Source organism: Anabrus simplex, chromosome 4 (assembly GCF_040414725.1).
Source record: "Anabrus simplex isolate iqAnaSimp1 chromosome 4, ASM4041472v1, whole genome shotgun sequence".
Taxonomy (NCBI): Eukaryota; Metazoa; Arthropoda; class Insecta; order Orthoptera; family Tettigoniidae; genus Anabrus; species Anabrus simplex.
In genome coordinates, this window is record NC_090268.1 from 331,365,529 (window position 1) to 331,383,478 (window position 17,950).

The 17,950-nt window shown below is 43.2% G+C and overlaps 1 protein-coding gene across 3 annotated transcripts in view; it reads right to left on the reverse strand.

Moving 5' to 3' along the window:
- LOC136871959 (putative uncharacterized protein DDB_G0291608) overlaps positions 1–17,950 on the reverse strand; it is a 609,035-nt gene that overhangs the window by 429,349 nt on the left and 161,736 nt on the right. The gene's annotated exons all lie outside the window — the stretch shown is intronic.

Below are 17,950 nucleotides of genomic sequence, written 5' to 3' on the forward strand. Positions count from 1 at the left end.
AGTGACCAGAACTGTGCTGGCCGAGTTGTAGTACGGCTAAGGTTAAACTAATAACGTCGGATAAACACTAAATGTACCACGTGAGATGTTTCGAACGTCAACATCGCACAATATGGAGTGCTATTCCGCCCATCCGACTACCTCAGCCGGGTCTGAATCCGCGGTCAAGGGATGTGAAGGCCAATACTCTACCACCGACCCTCAGGATGTGCCCACTTTGACAACTAATTCATTATTAGACAAGAAATTACCAGAATGCATTATGACCACATTACTGGATGTATCCTGCACAACATCATGTACAGTAATTACAACGTCTATAACAAACGTCACCAGATGGGTCACGTGAGTTATTAATTGAGAGAAATGCCATAAGAAGCAGGAACCCATTACGACAACAACAATAGCTGTCGTCCAAATCTCATTAGTCATTAGGGATTACATAAAGTCAGTGGCACAACTCTGTTTAATGTCCTTCACCAAACGATGAACTCCTGTCGAACAAAAAGACCATTAGGAACTCTGCTGCATTGATCAGATTGCGCAGTTAAAATTGAGTGGTGTTTCGCTTTGTTTACATTTGTAAGATAACTTTTATACTTTTTTTACAACATTCTTGTAGTTGTACGCGACTTTATAATCGTAATCATAGCCAGAAGGCCGCCGTAATTATTTACGTAACTTACAACAATGTGTCAGCCGCGTAAGTAGCATACCGGAATGTAATTTTACCATAACAAATATATCAAACTTATGGAAAGAAATATATTAAAAATAAGTACGGTTATGTACTGTATAACTAATCAGAAATGATATTTCTCCATTTACGTTGAAGTTAAGTATGTAGACTAACTATTCTTTGGTATTATGTAATCATAATTACGTGTCTTGCCTCTGTGGTGTAGTGGTTAGCGTGATTAGCTGCCACCCCTGGAGGCCCGGGTTCGATTCATGGCTCTGCCACGAAATTTGAGAAGTGGTGCGAGGGTTGGAACGGAGTCCACTCAGCCCCGGGACGTCAAGAGTAGAGGAGGACTCGATTCCCATCTCAGCCATCCTCGAAGTGGTTTACCGTGGTTTGGTTTCCTATTTCTCCACGCAAATGCCAGAATGGTATCTAACTTAAGAATACGGCCGCTTCCTTCCCTCTTCCTTGTCTATCCCTTTCAATCTTCCCATCACGTGACCTCGAAAATGTTGTGAGATGGACAGCAGGCAATGGTATGTTGATAAACGGGGTTAAAAGTCAGGTTGTGAGTTTCACAAATAGGAAAAGTCCTCTCAGTTTTAATTACTGCGTTGATGGGGTGAAAGTTCCTTTTGGGGATCATTGTAAGTATCTAGGTGTTAATATAAGGAAAGATCTTCATTGGGGTAATCACATAAATATGATTGTAAATAAAGGGTACAGATCTCTGCACATGGTTATGAGGGTGTTTAGGGGTTGTAGTAAGAATGTAAAGGAGAGGGCATATAAGTCTCTGGTAAGACCCCAACTAGAGTATGGTTCCAGTGTTTGGGACCCTCACCAGGATTACCCGATTCAAGAACTGGAAAAAATCCAAAGAAAAGCAGCTCGATTTGTTCTGGGTGATTTCCGACAAAAGAGTAGCGTTACAAAAATGTTGCAAAGTTTGGGTTGGGAAGAATTGAGAGAAAGAAGAGCTGCTCGACCAAGTGGTATGTTCCGAGCTGTCAGCGGAGAGATGTCATGGAATGACATTAGTATACGAATAAGTTTGAATGACGTTTATAAAAGTAGGAAAGATCACAATATGAAGATAAAGTCGGAATTCAAGAGGACAAATTGGGGCAAATATTATTTTATAGGAAGGGGAGTTAGGGATTGGAATAACTTACCAAGGGAGACGTTCAATAAAATTCCAATTTCTTTGAAATCATTTAGGAAAAGTCTAGGAAAGCAACAGATAGGGATGCCACCTGGGCGACTGCCCTAAATGCAGATCAGTATTGATTGATTGATTGATTGATTGATTGATTGATTGATTGACTGATCACCCATAAGGCTCCTGTTCAGCACAGCAGGTGAGGCCGCCTGGCCTAGTTACTGGTCCTCTTCCCCAGTTGTATATCCCTACCCAAAGTCTCACTCAACAAGACACTGCCCTTGAGGCGGTGGAGTTGTGATCCCTCTGAGTCCAAGGGAAAAACCAACCCTGGAGGGTAAACGAATTAAGAAAAAAATACGTGTCTTTGAAGCTCATTACTCATTACAAAGAGTATGATATACAGTTGGCCACGGAATTATCTCCGGGAACGGAAATATTATGATGTATTAAAACAATTTGTTCCTTTTTGTAGATCTCTAAAATAATCTGGATACGGTTATATTTTCTTTGTATTTGAACAGGAAATAATCACTAACTTCGTGACGTACGTACATTGTTAATATAGGTGATGTTACAGTAGGCCATGGAATGTGCGATGAAGTTACTGTAGTTTAATGCACACGTGCGGTGAAATAACTTCATTTTACAGTGTTCAGAAAAAGCCTACTTATCAAATGCAAAACTGTTCATAAACCACCTAGCTTTCGCTGTGGTGGTAGATAATTGGTATCCCGCTCCTTGTCCGGAACGAGTCCGCTACAGTTCTTTGCGTATGTGGTACGTTGTCAACCTACGTGGTTTGTTCTAGAGTTGGAAAGGCAAACGCATTATATATATCTTAGCTCCTTTTGTAAGGACACTAATATAGTTTAACCGGAAGCTCTATAAGGAAAACATAGTTTTTATTATATAAAACAGTTTAGTTGATGAACGTGGGCAAAATGGAGAAAATTAAGGTTAAACTTTAGTCACTGCTATAATTCACAGACAAATATTACAGCGACAACAACATTTGCATATTATAGTTAATAGATCCATTACACTACAAAACAAAATTCAAAGGTTATCTGGCATTTGAATACACATAAAAAGTAAAAGAATACCATCATTTTTCACTGGAGTGGATTTTGCTCTAAACGGAGAGTATGAATTTTAATAATACGCCAGTGGACCAAATCCATATGGCACTGTAAGTTTCTAGGAACTTAAGATCAATAATTTTAAATTGGAAATAATGAACTAATATGGACTATAAAGATGCAATATACTGATTACTAATCTGACCACAACAAGTGTCTAAATAGGCTATTAATTGATTTGCTGTTGTGCTGACGTTCCTCAGGTAATACAGAATACATGAACCTACTTTTGTTGGGCCCATTTGTGCTGTATCTTCACCCCACATGTTCATGTACCCTATATCATTCTCAGTTATACATTCCTACAATATACGCCCGAAACCTCCTCTTGTAAAGGTAAACGTTCTTTATTTTCTTCGAATTTGTATCACTGTTTATATTCTCCTCATGGCCGATGTCCGCCATGATACTGCGCATATCACGTGACTCAGAGAAAGAAAGAAAGAAAGAAAGAAAGAAAGAAAGAAAGGGATTGGTCATGAGGATTTGGCCCACTATGCACTACCTCCAGCGGCTAGTTCAGTTTGGTTGATATTTTGTGACCCTGCAGCACATAAATGGAAAGACGTGGAGATAGCCCAGTTGAAGAGATAATACCTGACTCAGAAATGACCTCTAGATGGCATTAACTCAATTTCGATGGTTGGTGGATTTGGCCCTCTATGGTTCTCAGCCGTTCAATTATAGTACAAATTTAAAGCTGTCCGTTTTTCTATCTTCGTTGAGCATTTAAAATGGAGCACGTTTCTGTGTAGCGATATTTGGTATTTTGTTAAAGAGACCGTTCGAGTGTTAGTACGATGACGTTAGCGACCTGGCCAATCAAGTTAAACTTTTAGACTTGATATCAGCCCTAAAAACAACTGTTTCTAGAGAGCATATACTAAAAAATGACAAGCTGCCGCAACGGAGGCTCGGTTAGACGACCTGTATATATTAGAATATTTGTTATGGTGATTATTGTTTTACAGCAAAACACAACTAAGTAACCATCGCTCGGAGCCCCGTGATCGTCAACCCAGCTCCTAAGTTAAGAGCCGTAGGGACTACCCCTTTCAGTCGATTCTTACGACTATATAGCAGGGAATACAGTGGATGCATTCTACGCCTCCAGTCACAAGAGAAAGATATTGGAACGACCGAGCGAGTTGGCCGTGCGGTTAGGGGCGCGCAGCCATGAGCGTGCATTCGGGAAATAGTGGGTACAGCATTTCCTGGTGTGAAAATGGGAAACCACGGAAAACCATTTTCAGGGCTGCCGACAGTGGGGTTCGAACCTACTATCTCCCGAATACTGGATACTGGCCGCATTTAAGCGACTGCAGCTATCGAGCTCGGTTCAAAGATTTTAGAAAGGTACATTTACCACTTCTAAGTAGTAATAATAATAATAATAATAATAATAATAATAATAATAATAATAATAATAATAATAATCTCCTTGGTTCGTCAGCTTAATGGCCTTCAGTTCAGATGGTCTTGGGTTCGATTCCAGGTCGAAAGAGAATTTCATCCGCGTCTGGTTAATTCTTTTTGTTCGTGAATGAGTATTTGTGTTTAAAACATTTATCTTCATTTACGTACATCACACTACCAGCCACCACAGAAAGATGCAAAAGTGAATAGCCTATATCCATCACCAACGGATTTTGGAAGCAAGGGGCAAAGAATAGTTATATCCTAGAAAGTATTGTCAAATTACTTAATACAATGTTTGAAAGGGGTGAATTTCCAAAATCTTGGCAAGAAATAGTGATTTGCCCAATCCAAAATAAGAAAAGTGATTTCTCAAACACAAATAGTTATAGAGGAATAACTTATTTTAAGTAAAATATACACAGGGAAGCTGGCAAAAAGGATTATGAAGTGGGCGGAGGGGGCTCGACCCTGGAGACATTCCAGTTATGCTTCAAAGAAAGGATTCAGAGGTGACAATATATTTGTGGTGGGAACAATAATGGAAAGATATGTAGAAAAGGAAGGAGGAAAATTGTACGTCACTGCTATTGAATCGGAAAAAGAATTTGATTCGGTGAGTAGAGGGGCTAATATGCGAAGAATAGGGATGTTTCATACGATGATCAGAACGTTGAAAACATATTCAGAGTACGGCTGAAACAGGATAATCAGGATATTTCGGGTCTTAGTATCTCCCTACTCACACTGACTCCTGCCAGCATGCACGGCAGTATAAAGGAAGTGGAAAATTGCGGTCAAAACATTAATACACAAAAAACCATGGTAATGAAATGTATAAAAAGCATATAAATTATCAAAGAATGAAAAATGGTAGACAGGTGAGGCAAATTTAGAAGTCATCAAGAAAACAGAGTAGGCCTACTTGGGCAAGAAGAAATGAAAAATGGTCAGAACAAATAAAAAGAGCAAAACTAAAGGGTGTGAGTGCATTGTCAGCTATTAACACTTTATCTAAAAAATTCGAAACAGAGTTAAAAAAATGTATTTAATGCCTTAGTTGAAGCTAGGGTATTGGACGAAGCATAGGTTTGGGGAGTTGAAGAAAATGTTTCCACACTTCACGTCGGCCCTAATCTCTAGTAAATTTAGAATCCAAAACAGTCGATGTGCGTTGTTTGAAATGCAAAGTTACAATTCGCGGTTTATGCCTACAAGATAGAGAAATAATAACTCTTCCTTTAACCTCGAGGCTAATCTAACACATCTAGTAGCTTCGAGGATTCACGTGTAATTACCGTGCTCATTTGAAATCAACATTTCCACACTGATGATGTCACAGATCGAGTGATATGTTTCTCTCCATGAAGCCCAGCTGGCTTTCGGATATTAAGCCTGCCACAGGCTCGCATGCATATAATCGCACTGAACCACCAGCTAACAGGCTGTCATTATGCTGTATATCAAACATGATGGTAGACCTACAGCATTCGCTTTATTTCAAGCCCCCTTCGTTCATAAAAAAGAAAAATTATTGCCGGACAACCATAACAGATTAGCACACGATAAGGTGGCATGAAGGACTGAACTAAACAAGTCTGCGGACTGATGACCTAAACAACATTACACACAGCAAATTTAGTAGTTGCGAGTAAATTCAGAACCAAGCAGCTTACACGCCGAGCGTAATTTAGATTTAAGGCGTTGCACTGAATATAATTTGCTTAACCTCAACTGCCCTGTCCCCTGTGTGAGTCACTATCTTACTGAGTAGGTCGACTTCTTCACTTTCATTAGAGGCGAAAAGTGATATGAACGGGAGAACTGAAGATATAATTAAGTTCCTCACTCGATCGATAAGCCATGATTTGTCGTCATAGTCCATCAGGATGTGACAAGAGGTCTTGTCGGTAACGTCTCCTTCAACATCTTCAAGCAGAGCAGGCATACAGAGATGGAACTTTCTTCTCCCTGGCACATAACTCCCCAGTCGAATTAGGAGTTTAAAGAATAAAAGGTGAAATTTTAATATTTTCCTACAACTAGCACTGTTTTTAGCCAGAATAACAACTAAATAAAAAGTCCGACTCCTTTTCTGAACGATCAACGTTTGGGCTTTGGGTTCAGAGGATCCCGAGTTTGAATCCCGGCCAAAACGAGGGTTTTAATCGCGTTTGGTTAATTCCTGTAGGTCGGCTTGTCCCGGCACACACTTTATATTCACACCACACTACCAACCACCACAGAAATACGAAATAGTGAATAGTTCCCTCCACATAGGGTTGATGTAAGGAAGAGCATTCTGCCGTAAAACAGGACCAGAGTCCATGTGAGCGACATAGTTCACACCAGCGACCCCAGGGTTTCGGATAAGCAGTAAAAGAAGAACAACAAATAAATAGAAAATATATATTTCGAAATGGCATCCGTAACTTTTTATTACATTCATCCTTTCTTTGCTAGTACTCAGTTTATTGCCTGACAGCTCGAAGACCAATTATTGACCAAATTAGCACAATTCCAGTCACGCCGGGCTCAGCCATGCTCCATAATGATCAAAGAGTAGAGGAATTCACCTCAGTTGTCCGAGTGCCAAAGTTTTCACGTTACAGAACGGCAACAAACGACGCGCAGTGTGGTTGTATGTTCGTAAGAGCCGGCGAAGGGGTGTAACCGCAAATCTGTTTCGGCCGGTCATTTAGCAATGATAAATTAAGACCATTTATTATTGTTTATCCTTTCGAACACCTACCCGAGATTTTGCACTTCATCTAATACAGAGTCACAATGCATCATCAACAGTCATATCACATACATACAGGGTCTTTATTTATGCTTGGCAAGGACTTTCTCGTGCTCGACCTTGGCCGCCAGTGACGGTTCAGTTGCCGGCCACCGCGCGTGCGTATGTACGGCAGAATACGGTGCTCAAAATCATTATCATGCATTTTATTCACCATGTTTACAGTTTATGCTCAAAATCATTATCGTGAATTATCATGCATTTTACTCACCATTTTTACAGAATATGCTGAAAATGTTCCCCATGCGCTGCCAAACATAATCGGCATCTCCTAATGAAGTTTTCGGTTACTCTACCAAGTTCTTCAGCACTGATGGATGCAATTGCAGCTCTTGTAATGTAATGTATTGTATTGTATTGTATTAAGTTCATCTAGTGTGTGAGGGTTGTTCTCATAAACTACATTTTTTAACATTCCCCAGAAATAAAAATCACATGCCGTTAAATCTCGGCTACGAGGGGGCCACAGATTGTTACTTATGATCCTCGTACCAAACACGCTTTACGTCTATTTTCATTGTTTACTGAACCTGTAGGTTTGAATCTCTTGGCCAGTTGTTTTATTGTCCGACTGATAGGAATGGGTCTCCCTGGAAATTTCGCTCGAAACTTTTGTCTTGTCCTAGCGCACGATTTTCTGCACTTAATGTAAGTATTGTGCAGATATACACGTTCACGTAACGAATATTTCACATACATTAGAGCACTATACACAACCACAATAACACTATACAATACGATCTACAGTACGCAGTAGCTTCATTGAACACCCTACTATCTCGAGCTCAGTTCTCAGCAACTGCAGAAGTGCCGGAAACCGCGTGCGCCAGCGGCCGGTAGCGGCCTGTCAACGGCGGCCAAGGTCGAGCGAGTAAGTCCTTGCCAAGCATAAATAAAGACCCTGTATATGGCACCAATATAATCCTTGCTCGATTACAACGGATAGGACACAATACTTAGACCTCATGATGTTGATCGCATGAAAGGATAGATAATAGCTTTAGGAGGGATAGAGAGGTTATATTTACGACTAGTCTACCCTTACTCCCAGGAAGTAACCTGGTTTACTAATTTCTAGTCATGTGCCTCTATACAACTATAAGTCTTATTTATACATTTCTCGACGCTCTAAGAGGGAATCGATGCCATGTCTTCTGACAAGTGAAGCTTTCGGACCTCCCGACGACAACAGTTATGAAATCTTCTGGGGTGAACAAGCAAGAGATCGAAGTAAGTGGAGTGAAGTGTGACATTTCGCTATCACTCACCAGGCACACTGTACCTGTGAAATATGGAGACATGTAAATGCTGGGATTACGTACAATATCTTGACTTTTCAAATGTCATGTACACATATGAGCCATTTACATTATGACCACCTACCTGATACGATATAGGACTCCCTTTTCCTCACAGAATTGCGACCATTTGGTGAGGCATCACTTCTACGAGGCGGCGGAAGATATTCTGGGGTATCTGGTACCACAAGCGTAACAGCAGGTCCTCCAGCTGACGTATACTGCTGGGGGATGGTGATGGAGCACGAACCCGCTTCTCCAAGTCGAACCATGGGGGTTCATAACGGGGTTATTTCGGGCCCACGGCATTAAAACAAATTCACTATCGTGCTCCTCAAACCAGTCCTTCACAATTCTGGTTTGTCGTGCTGAAATTGGCCATCACCTTCAAGGAACACTGTCGACATGAATGGATAGATTTGGTTCCTTATTACTTTTTTTTAAATTTTTTACTATTGCATTACGTCGCACTGACACAGATAGGTCTTATAGCGACGATGGGATAGAAAAGAACTAGAAGTGGGAATGAAGCGGCCGTGGCTTTAATATAAAAATAGGCAACCATGGAAAACCATCTTCAGGGTTGCCGACAGTGGGGTTCGAATCTACTATCTACTGGATTTGGTTCCCAATAACGTCCATATACAGGATAGCTATTAGGGATTGGGTGTACCGGAATAATGGACCGCAATGGGTCCCAAGAAAACATCGCGCAAATAATCACACCTCTTCCACCAGCCTGCCTCCGCACGACCGTCCAACTACGTGGCATAGCCCCCGATGGAAATTAGCGAATACGCGCTCGGCCGTCAGCGTGATGAACCAGGAATATGGATGTTACGGACCGGGTGACCCTTTTCCAATCGTCCACAGGCAAGTGGCGATGATTTTGTACCTACCTCGTGTGCTGCTTTCGGTGGAGTGCAGTCAGCATTGGGGTACGACTGGGTTGTCTACTTTGCAGTTCCGCGTGCATCAGTGTTTGATGATCCGTGTGCTGGAGAACATCGGCCTGGTCGTCACTGTTGTACCTGGTCGCCATTTCTCCAACTGTAGCCCCACTGTCGCTCCAAACAATGCGCGACAGCCTCCGCAAGTCTCTGGCATAAATGAACTAGTGTCGACGCACGGCTGGACGACGCGTCGTTGTTTTCCCTCGTCGTAACAAGGCGCCATGCGGACACAATTAGCCGTATATCAAACGCAAGAAGGTCGGCCGCTTTTCCCATTCTGACGCCAGAGACACTGAGATATGTACCATTTTGCCGGCATGTCACCTATTAATCTTCCCTCTGTAAGGCGCTGAATGTTCCCGGCTCGAGATGATCACAATGCAATGGTTCATCGGTGTATACACATTACCGAGCGCAGTGGCCGCGCGTGTTAACGAGCTAAGGCTACGGAGCCAAGTTCTGCATTCGGGAGATGACGGAATTTGAATCCCACCGTCAGCTGTTCTGAGATTTTTTTACCTCTAGACAAATGCTAGGACAGCTCCTATTCATAGGTCACAACCGATTCCTTTCATTTCTTTGCCCATTTTCATTCACCACTTTATCTTCATTAATTCCTCAACTGAGGTTGGTATCAGGAAGGCCATCCGACCGTAAAACATGCTACAGAATTTCATCTCACCGCATCCCCGACCCCGTATTAGGAGATGGGACTAAGGGGTAAACATACTGTGCATATATGGAATGAGGTGTATACCTCATTCTACCTTGTGGTACCTCACACCATGAGCAAATATTGACTGCACTGGAATCACAATAAGGAGTGTTGCATACGTCAAGAACAGGAAAACGGATGTCCAACATACACTGACTGACAGAGCAAATGCAACACCAAGAAGGTGTGGTCAGAACTTTATGCCAATTGCAGGGTAGACTGACGTCACTGAGGTATGCTCATGATGTGAAATGCGCCGCTGTGCTGCGCACGTAGCGAACGATAAATGGGACACGGCGTTGGCGAATGGCCCACTTCGTACCGTGATTTCTCAGCCAACAGTCATTGTAGAACGTGTTGTCGTGTGCCACAGGACACGTGTATAGATAAGAATGCCAGGCCGCCGTCAACGGAGGCATTTCCAGCAGACAGACGACTTTACGAGGGGTATGGTGATCGGGCTGAGAAGGGCAGGTTGGTCGCTTCGTCAAATCGCAGCCGATACCCATAGGGATGTGTCCACGGTGCAGCGCCTGTGGCGAAGATGGTTGGCGCAGGGACATGTGGCACGTGCGAGGGGTCCAGGCGCAGCCCGAGTGACGTCAGCACGCGAGGATCGGCGCATCCGCCGCCAAGCGGTGGCAGCCCCGCACGCCACGTCAACCGCCATTCTTCAGCATGTGCAAGACACCCTGGCTGTTCCAATATCGACCAGAACAATTTCCCGTCGATTGGTTGAAGGAGGCCTGCACTCCCGGCGTCCGCTCAGAAGACTACCATTGACTCCACAGCATAGACGTGCACGCCTGGCATGGTGCCGGGCTAGAGCGACTTGGATGAGGGAATGCCGGAACGTCGTGTTCTCCGATGAGTCACGCTTCTGTTCTGTCAGTGATAGTCACCGCAGACGAGTGTGGCGTCGGCGTGGAGAAAGGTCAAATCCAGCAGTAACTGTGGAGCGCCCTACCGCTAGACAACGCGGCATCATGGTTTGGGGCGCTATTGCGTATGATTCCACGTCACCTCTAGTGCGTATTCAAGGCACGTTAAATGCCCACCGCTACGTGCAGCATGTGCTGCGGCCGGTGGCACTCCCGTACCTTCAGGGGCTGCCCAATGCTCTGTTTCAGCAGGATAATGCCCGCCCACACACTGCTCGCATCTCCCAACAGGCTCTACGAGGTGTACAGATGCTTCCGTGGCCAGCGTACTCTCCGGATCTCTCACCAATCGAACACGTGTGGGATCTCATTGGACGCCGTTTGCAAACTCTGCCCCAGCCTCGTACGGACGACCAACTGTGGCAAATGGTTGGCAGAGAATGGAGAACCATCCCTCAGGACACCATCCGCACTGTTATTGACTCTGTACCTCGACGTGTTTCTGCGTGCATCGCCGCTCGCGGTGGTCCTACATCCTACTGAGTCGATGCCGTGCGCATTGTGTAACCTGCATATCGGTTTGAAATAAACATCAATTATTCGTCCGTGCCGTCTCTGTTTTTTCCCCAACTTTCATCCCTTTCGAACCACTCCTTCTTGGTGTTGCATTTGCTCTGTCAGTCAGTGTATTATGGAACGAAGTGGTGTATCCTGTGACACGTATCTAGACGCCTTCCAAGCATAGCGAAGCATAGGCTGGGACTTTGGTGAGCTCAACTGACTGTCTATAAAAGAATATAACTTGGAAATTAAGATATATACAGAGTGTCCCGCTCCCAGCGGGGCCGGCAGTCGACATGCACATGCACGCTCCGAGCGGTGTATTCATAACCTCATGCTGACTCACTGCATAGCCACGAGGCGGTTACTTTTTGGGTGTCGTGGGAAGCCGTGAAGTGATGCGTGGGTTGCAACAGCACGTGTGGCTGAATTACAGTAGAATTAGATTAATTACATTATTAGACCGTTGAAATGCCAGTGAAATCCACGCTTGAACAAAGAGATTATATATATATGACACATATGTAACAACCGAGTCACATAGAGAGATGCGTAGGCGATTTCAGGAGAGATTTCTCGGGGTTCCAATTCCAGGTAGAGAAACAGATGTCTCGTGAATAAATTAAAAACAACGGGATCACTTAATGCTGTATTAATAAACCGAAAAGAAGGGTTCTATCGGAAGAAAAAATCGACAACATCAACATATTATTCGTACGATCTCCCACTAAATCTGTACGACGTGTTGCACAACAGGAACTTAACGCGTGTGAATAGCAATTCCATTATGAGATGCCAGGGCCGAAGGACACCACTTTCAACATCGCCTGTAAAAAAGGTTAGTACTCATTATAAAGGCTATTGGGTACATAAATACGCAATAAATGTAATAATATCGGACACACAATACGTGGCGGGAGAGCATGAATATATCGTTCGGAACATGCATATATTTTTTTTTTTTTGCTAGTGATTTAACGTCGCACGAACACATCGAAGAATGGGAAAGGACTAGGATTAGGAAGGTAGCGGCCTTGAACTTAATTCTGGTATAGTCCCAGCATTTACCTGGTGAGAAAATGGGAAACCACGAAAAAACATCTTCAGGGCTGCCGGCGACGGTATTCGAACCCGCTATCCCTGAACGCAAGCTCATAGCTGCGCGACCCTAACCGCACGGCCAACTCACTCGGTATGAATATACAGTCGTGCACGTTAACGGTATTCGTCTCATCATGAGTTTGTACTGACGAAAGAAATAGACGTCAGGAGGGTGACAGTACGCAACTTTGTGTTTTCAGTTTGTATGATGTTGGTGCGCAAATTTACATCCCTGTGCCCAGGCTTTCGTAGTGTGTTTCATCAGACCCTGAATCCAGCAACAGAAGCAAATGTTCCCTTTCGATTCGGTTCTGCTACTTTACGCATCCTGGAGAGTACGAGACCTGTTGACATCTTACCACTGGTTCTGCAGTCATATTCTATATTTGTAGGTTGGTTACGTAGTAGTGTGTCGTAATCAGGTTTGCCAAATTTATCACCGGCTTCCTGAAAGCAATTTACAGTTTCTTTGCGAGACGTCCTGGAAATAAAATAACCACCTGAATGGTATAGGGGTCGGTACTTAGAAATAACGCCTTGAACAGCAGATTCAGCTGTGTTCTAGCATCCCACCTCTTTCAATTGCATTTACTATTTGCCTCAATTCTTTTTCTGGTGATGTCTTGAATTTTCGGGCAGTTTCTGCAACAGTTTTCTTTGTAATCGTGACACTGTCATAAATTATAATTGATTTAGTTACTCTGAATGTATATGAGTATTAGCATTAAGGTTATGATCCTGAGCATAAAATACGAAAGTCTGATTTCGAAAGGTCATTTGGTAAAGTGACACAAAGTGATGATATATTATGGTGAAAAAAAATATTTAATTGGTGTATCTTTGATTAATTTTAAGGAAGAGAAATGTGTTACATTCCTCAGCGAACAAGGATTTCTTCTACATTAATAATAATAATAATAATAATAATAATAATAATAATATTAATAATATTAATAATAATAATAATAATCCCCTTGCTGCTACAAACCTAACGGGCCTTGGCCTACCAAACGACCGCTGCTCAGCCTGAAGTCCTGCAGATTACGAGATGACGCGAAGTCAACGCGATGAGTCTCCTCGACCGTTATTCTTGGCTTTCTAGACCGGGGCCACTATTTCACTGTCAGAGTTCCTTAAACTGTTCTGGTGTAGGCTGAGTAGACCTCGAACCAGCCCTCAGATCCAGGTACAAATCCCCGATCTGGCTGGGGAATCGAACCCGGGATCTCCCGGTAAGATGCAGGCTCGCTACCCCTAGACCGTAGGGTCAGCATTAACAAAATAATAATAATAATAATAATAATAATAATAATAATAATAATAATTCGTAACATTTCTCCCACAAACAGAATTTTTTTAAATACCTCAAACCGAGCGAGTAGGCCGTGCGGTTAGGGTCGCACAGTAATGACCTTACATTCGGAAGATAGTGGGTTCGAATCCCACTTTTCCCATTCTTCCGCCGCCGAAAGCCTAACACTAACTCAGATAGGTTTTCGGCAATGGTGAGACAGGGAAAAAGGCAAGCGACTGTAGCTTTATTAAAGGTACTGTATAGCTCCAGCTCCTCACGGAAAACCATCTTCTGGGCAGCCAATGGTGGAGTTCGAATCTGCCCTCTCCTGAACGCAAGATTACTGCTACGTGACCTCTGCCACGCAGTCAACTCGTTATATTATTATTATTATTTTGATGGGGTCATTCCAAGCCACACAGGTCTCAGATAGATCGAGTAAAACGTACTAGGTTGATGCGTATTAGCAAAGATCCTAAAGGTCATAGGCCTGCTAAACACCAAGTACGACTGTCTTCCATAAAATTTATTGGAAAGGATACAGCTTGGTTATTTTGTCCTAAAAATCGACCACCTGTCTGAATGAGCAAGGTTTCGACCGTAACCTTTCTGTCGACTATACTGTAGCCATAAGACCTATCTGTGTCGGTGCGACGTAAAACCACTAGCGAAAAGAAAAAAAATCTCTGTCGACTATAACTTGCTAATAAATTGGTCAAGTCCAACAACTGGCAATCAATATGACTACTACTGACGCCAAATGAACGCCTATAAGAGAAAATAAAGCAGTGAACGTCTATATATAACTAGTCACGTGGATGACAACAGGAAGCTCTGTGAGGTGTATTAATAGGACGCGTGCTCGCACTCACAATGTATCATATGAGACAACTGGTTCCTTTGTTTACTGGAGAAGAGTATCCACAGGATTATCAATCATTCATCACCATTTGTCTTGAGCTGGTATTTAAATAAATAAATAAAATTGGACTTCAGATATCTTTTGAGAAGATAAAATTCATTATCAATATCAGGGATATGGCCTCAGCCAGTTAGTTTTAGATCATCTGAAATGGTGCCTGATAGGTGGGCTGAATACCGAATTTATACACGTACAGCACTAAGTCAGAGAACGGAAATCTCAACAAAGTTAAGCGAGGACTACCTTCCAGGAATGGAGATGTCCGACGAAGTAACAGCTCCTAATTAGACTCTCCACGAGGGAGTGGACAGAGTCTGATAACAGCAAATTTAGCAGCTGTTCGTTCCGTCCACGGACGTCCCTTGACAGTACTCTGTCCAGAAGTGGCTGCCCAGAGATTTAAACCTTGGTGCACGTCTTGGGGTTCTGTGAACATGGACTACTCTTCAGGAAATCCACACACCACGTGACACGATCCAAAATTGCTGCCGCACTTAGAAAGGATGAACTGTGCAAGAAAAAATAAATTGTATTGCTGAAATGAGTTATCATCAAGACAACGAGACTGTCGGGTGGAATGGCAGTCAACCTGCTATACTAAAATGCACTTCATCTTCAATTAATTAAAAGGGCGACTTTACATATGCGGATCTACTTAGGCTACTTCAGATTAAATTCTTTCATAGTAAATATTTTGTAATAGTCATTATCAAACCACACGTACATAGTGATAGATCAGTCAATCTTATCTCTGGCTGTATGATTAAATGGGTAGCATGCTGCCCTTTGGTACAAGGAGTCCCGAGTTCGATTTCCGGATGGGTCGCAGATTTTAATTTTTATTCGCTAATTCCTCTACCTCGGGGGCTGAGCGTTTGTGCCGTCTTCAACATTATAATTCATCTTAGACAGGGCCTCATCCTCACGGCTTACACGGGTCAACTCTAAAGACCTGCGCCAGGCCTCTACAAAGGCCACACACCATTATTTAGTCAATTTTGTTCAGTGAATGCGGGGTTTCTTTGTAAAAAAAAAACAAAACAATGTAGACTGGATATTTCCCTTAATTGTAGTTTATTACTGTATCAACCACTCAGTCAAATTTTCAAGTGTGTGTTAGATAAGGCGAACTATCGAAATTGGATTCCCGAACCATCACACAGGACACGAAATATATTATTTAACTGTTACTACTTTGATGATAATAGCGTTTGGCCTCCGAAGAGGCCTGGCGCAGGTCTTAAGTGTTGACGCATGTAAGCGACTTGCGCGTGTGTGAGGATGAGGGGCCTACCTATCATGAATTCTAATAGTGAAGACGGCGCACAGACCCAGCTACTGGAATTAACCAATTAAGGTTAAAATCCCCGACCCGGCCAAGAATTGAACTCGGGACCCTTTGGGTCATATGGCAGATGCTAACCATTTAGCCATGGAGCCGGGCACTACTTGGATGAAGTATATGTTCTAGAATTACGAAGTAACTGAAGTGCCACAGAGTTTCGATTAGGTTTACAGAGATTTTATCCTCAAAAAAGCCTTGAAATAAGAAAAAATTAGGTCTAGCAACGATTGCTGTGTGTAAGCTAGGTTGGAAAAGTGTCCAATGATGTACTCAAAAGCATAGGAAACAAGATATAGCATTGAGAAAAATAAGACATTCTTAGGCGTGGATTATGGGGGGATGTTTGATTTGTAGCAAGGTGCTTCAGCATGTACGATTTTTCATTATTCTGTATGCCATGTCAATGAAATATGGGAGGGAAGGTTGGCAAGTGCTAGTCCAACAACAGAAGTACAAACTGTTTACTGAACCTGAAAGAAAATGGCAGTGTAAGAGTGCTAAGCTTGAACTATAGGAATTCACTATGGCGATTGCAAAAAGAATGTGCCTCTTTAATGCCGAGATGAATGATCAGCGTAGTCGCCTTCGGTACAATGGGCCTCGGGTTCGATTTCCGGTCGGGTCGGGAATTTTAATTTCGTCTAGTTAATTCTTCATGTCTGGCCAGGTACATCCTGCTACGGTAATTGAGTTAGCCGTACAGCCAGCGTCTCGACGCCAAGTGTTGGGCGGCGGGAAATAACTCAGCCAGCTGAGGGGGCCAGCGACTCAGGGTGGAAGAGTGCTCTTAGTGGGGCGATGAACCCTCAGTGGAGGAAATGTCACTGAAATTCATAACTGCAAGCGTCTGACCCATAGTGGACGGTTGGGAGCGGCGTCTGTTCTCCAGGTTAGGTGCAGCTGTTAACGTAATGTACAGAATCCGCTACACAAGCTACTGTAATTCCCAAGATAAGCAGTCTTGAATAGAAGCTTGAGTGAAACTGTTGAACTGGCTCAAGACAGACATCTGTGGCTTCGGCGACAAGCCTTAGCCTTTAGAATATTATGATGAGTTGATTCTAGCTGGTGGGCTGGGTGTTTATGTCTGTCTTAATAAACATCTTCATTTTTATACAACATATTACAGTATCATACGCTCCTCCGTGGCTTAGGCGGCAGCGAGTCGGCCTCTCACCGCTGGGTTCCGTGGTTCAAATTCCGGTCACTCCATGTGGGATTTGTGCTGGACAAAGCGGAGGTGGGACAGGTTTTCTCCGGGTACTCCGGTTTTTCCTATCACCTTTCGTTCCAGCAACACTCTCCAATATCATTTCATCTGTCTGTCATTAATCATTGCCCCAGAGGAGTGCGACAGGCCTCGGCAGCCGGCACAATTCCTATCCTCGCCGCAAGATGGGGGCATCATTTATCCCATCCCTGACCCGTGAATAACTGGGAAACAGGTTGTAGGTTTCCATTTCCATTACAGTATCATAAACCACCCCAGAAACACGGAATAGTCAATTCCCCTTCTCATAGTTTTGGCATCAGGAAGGTCATCACCGAACTCGATGTCCGACTCGTTGGCCACACATAACACAATAACACGCAGTTACCTACACATGGCAGATGCCTCCCACCTCATCGAAGGATCTGCCTTACAAGGGCTGCACCCGGTTAGAAATAGCCA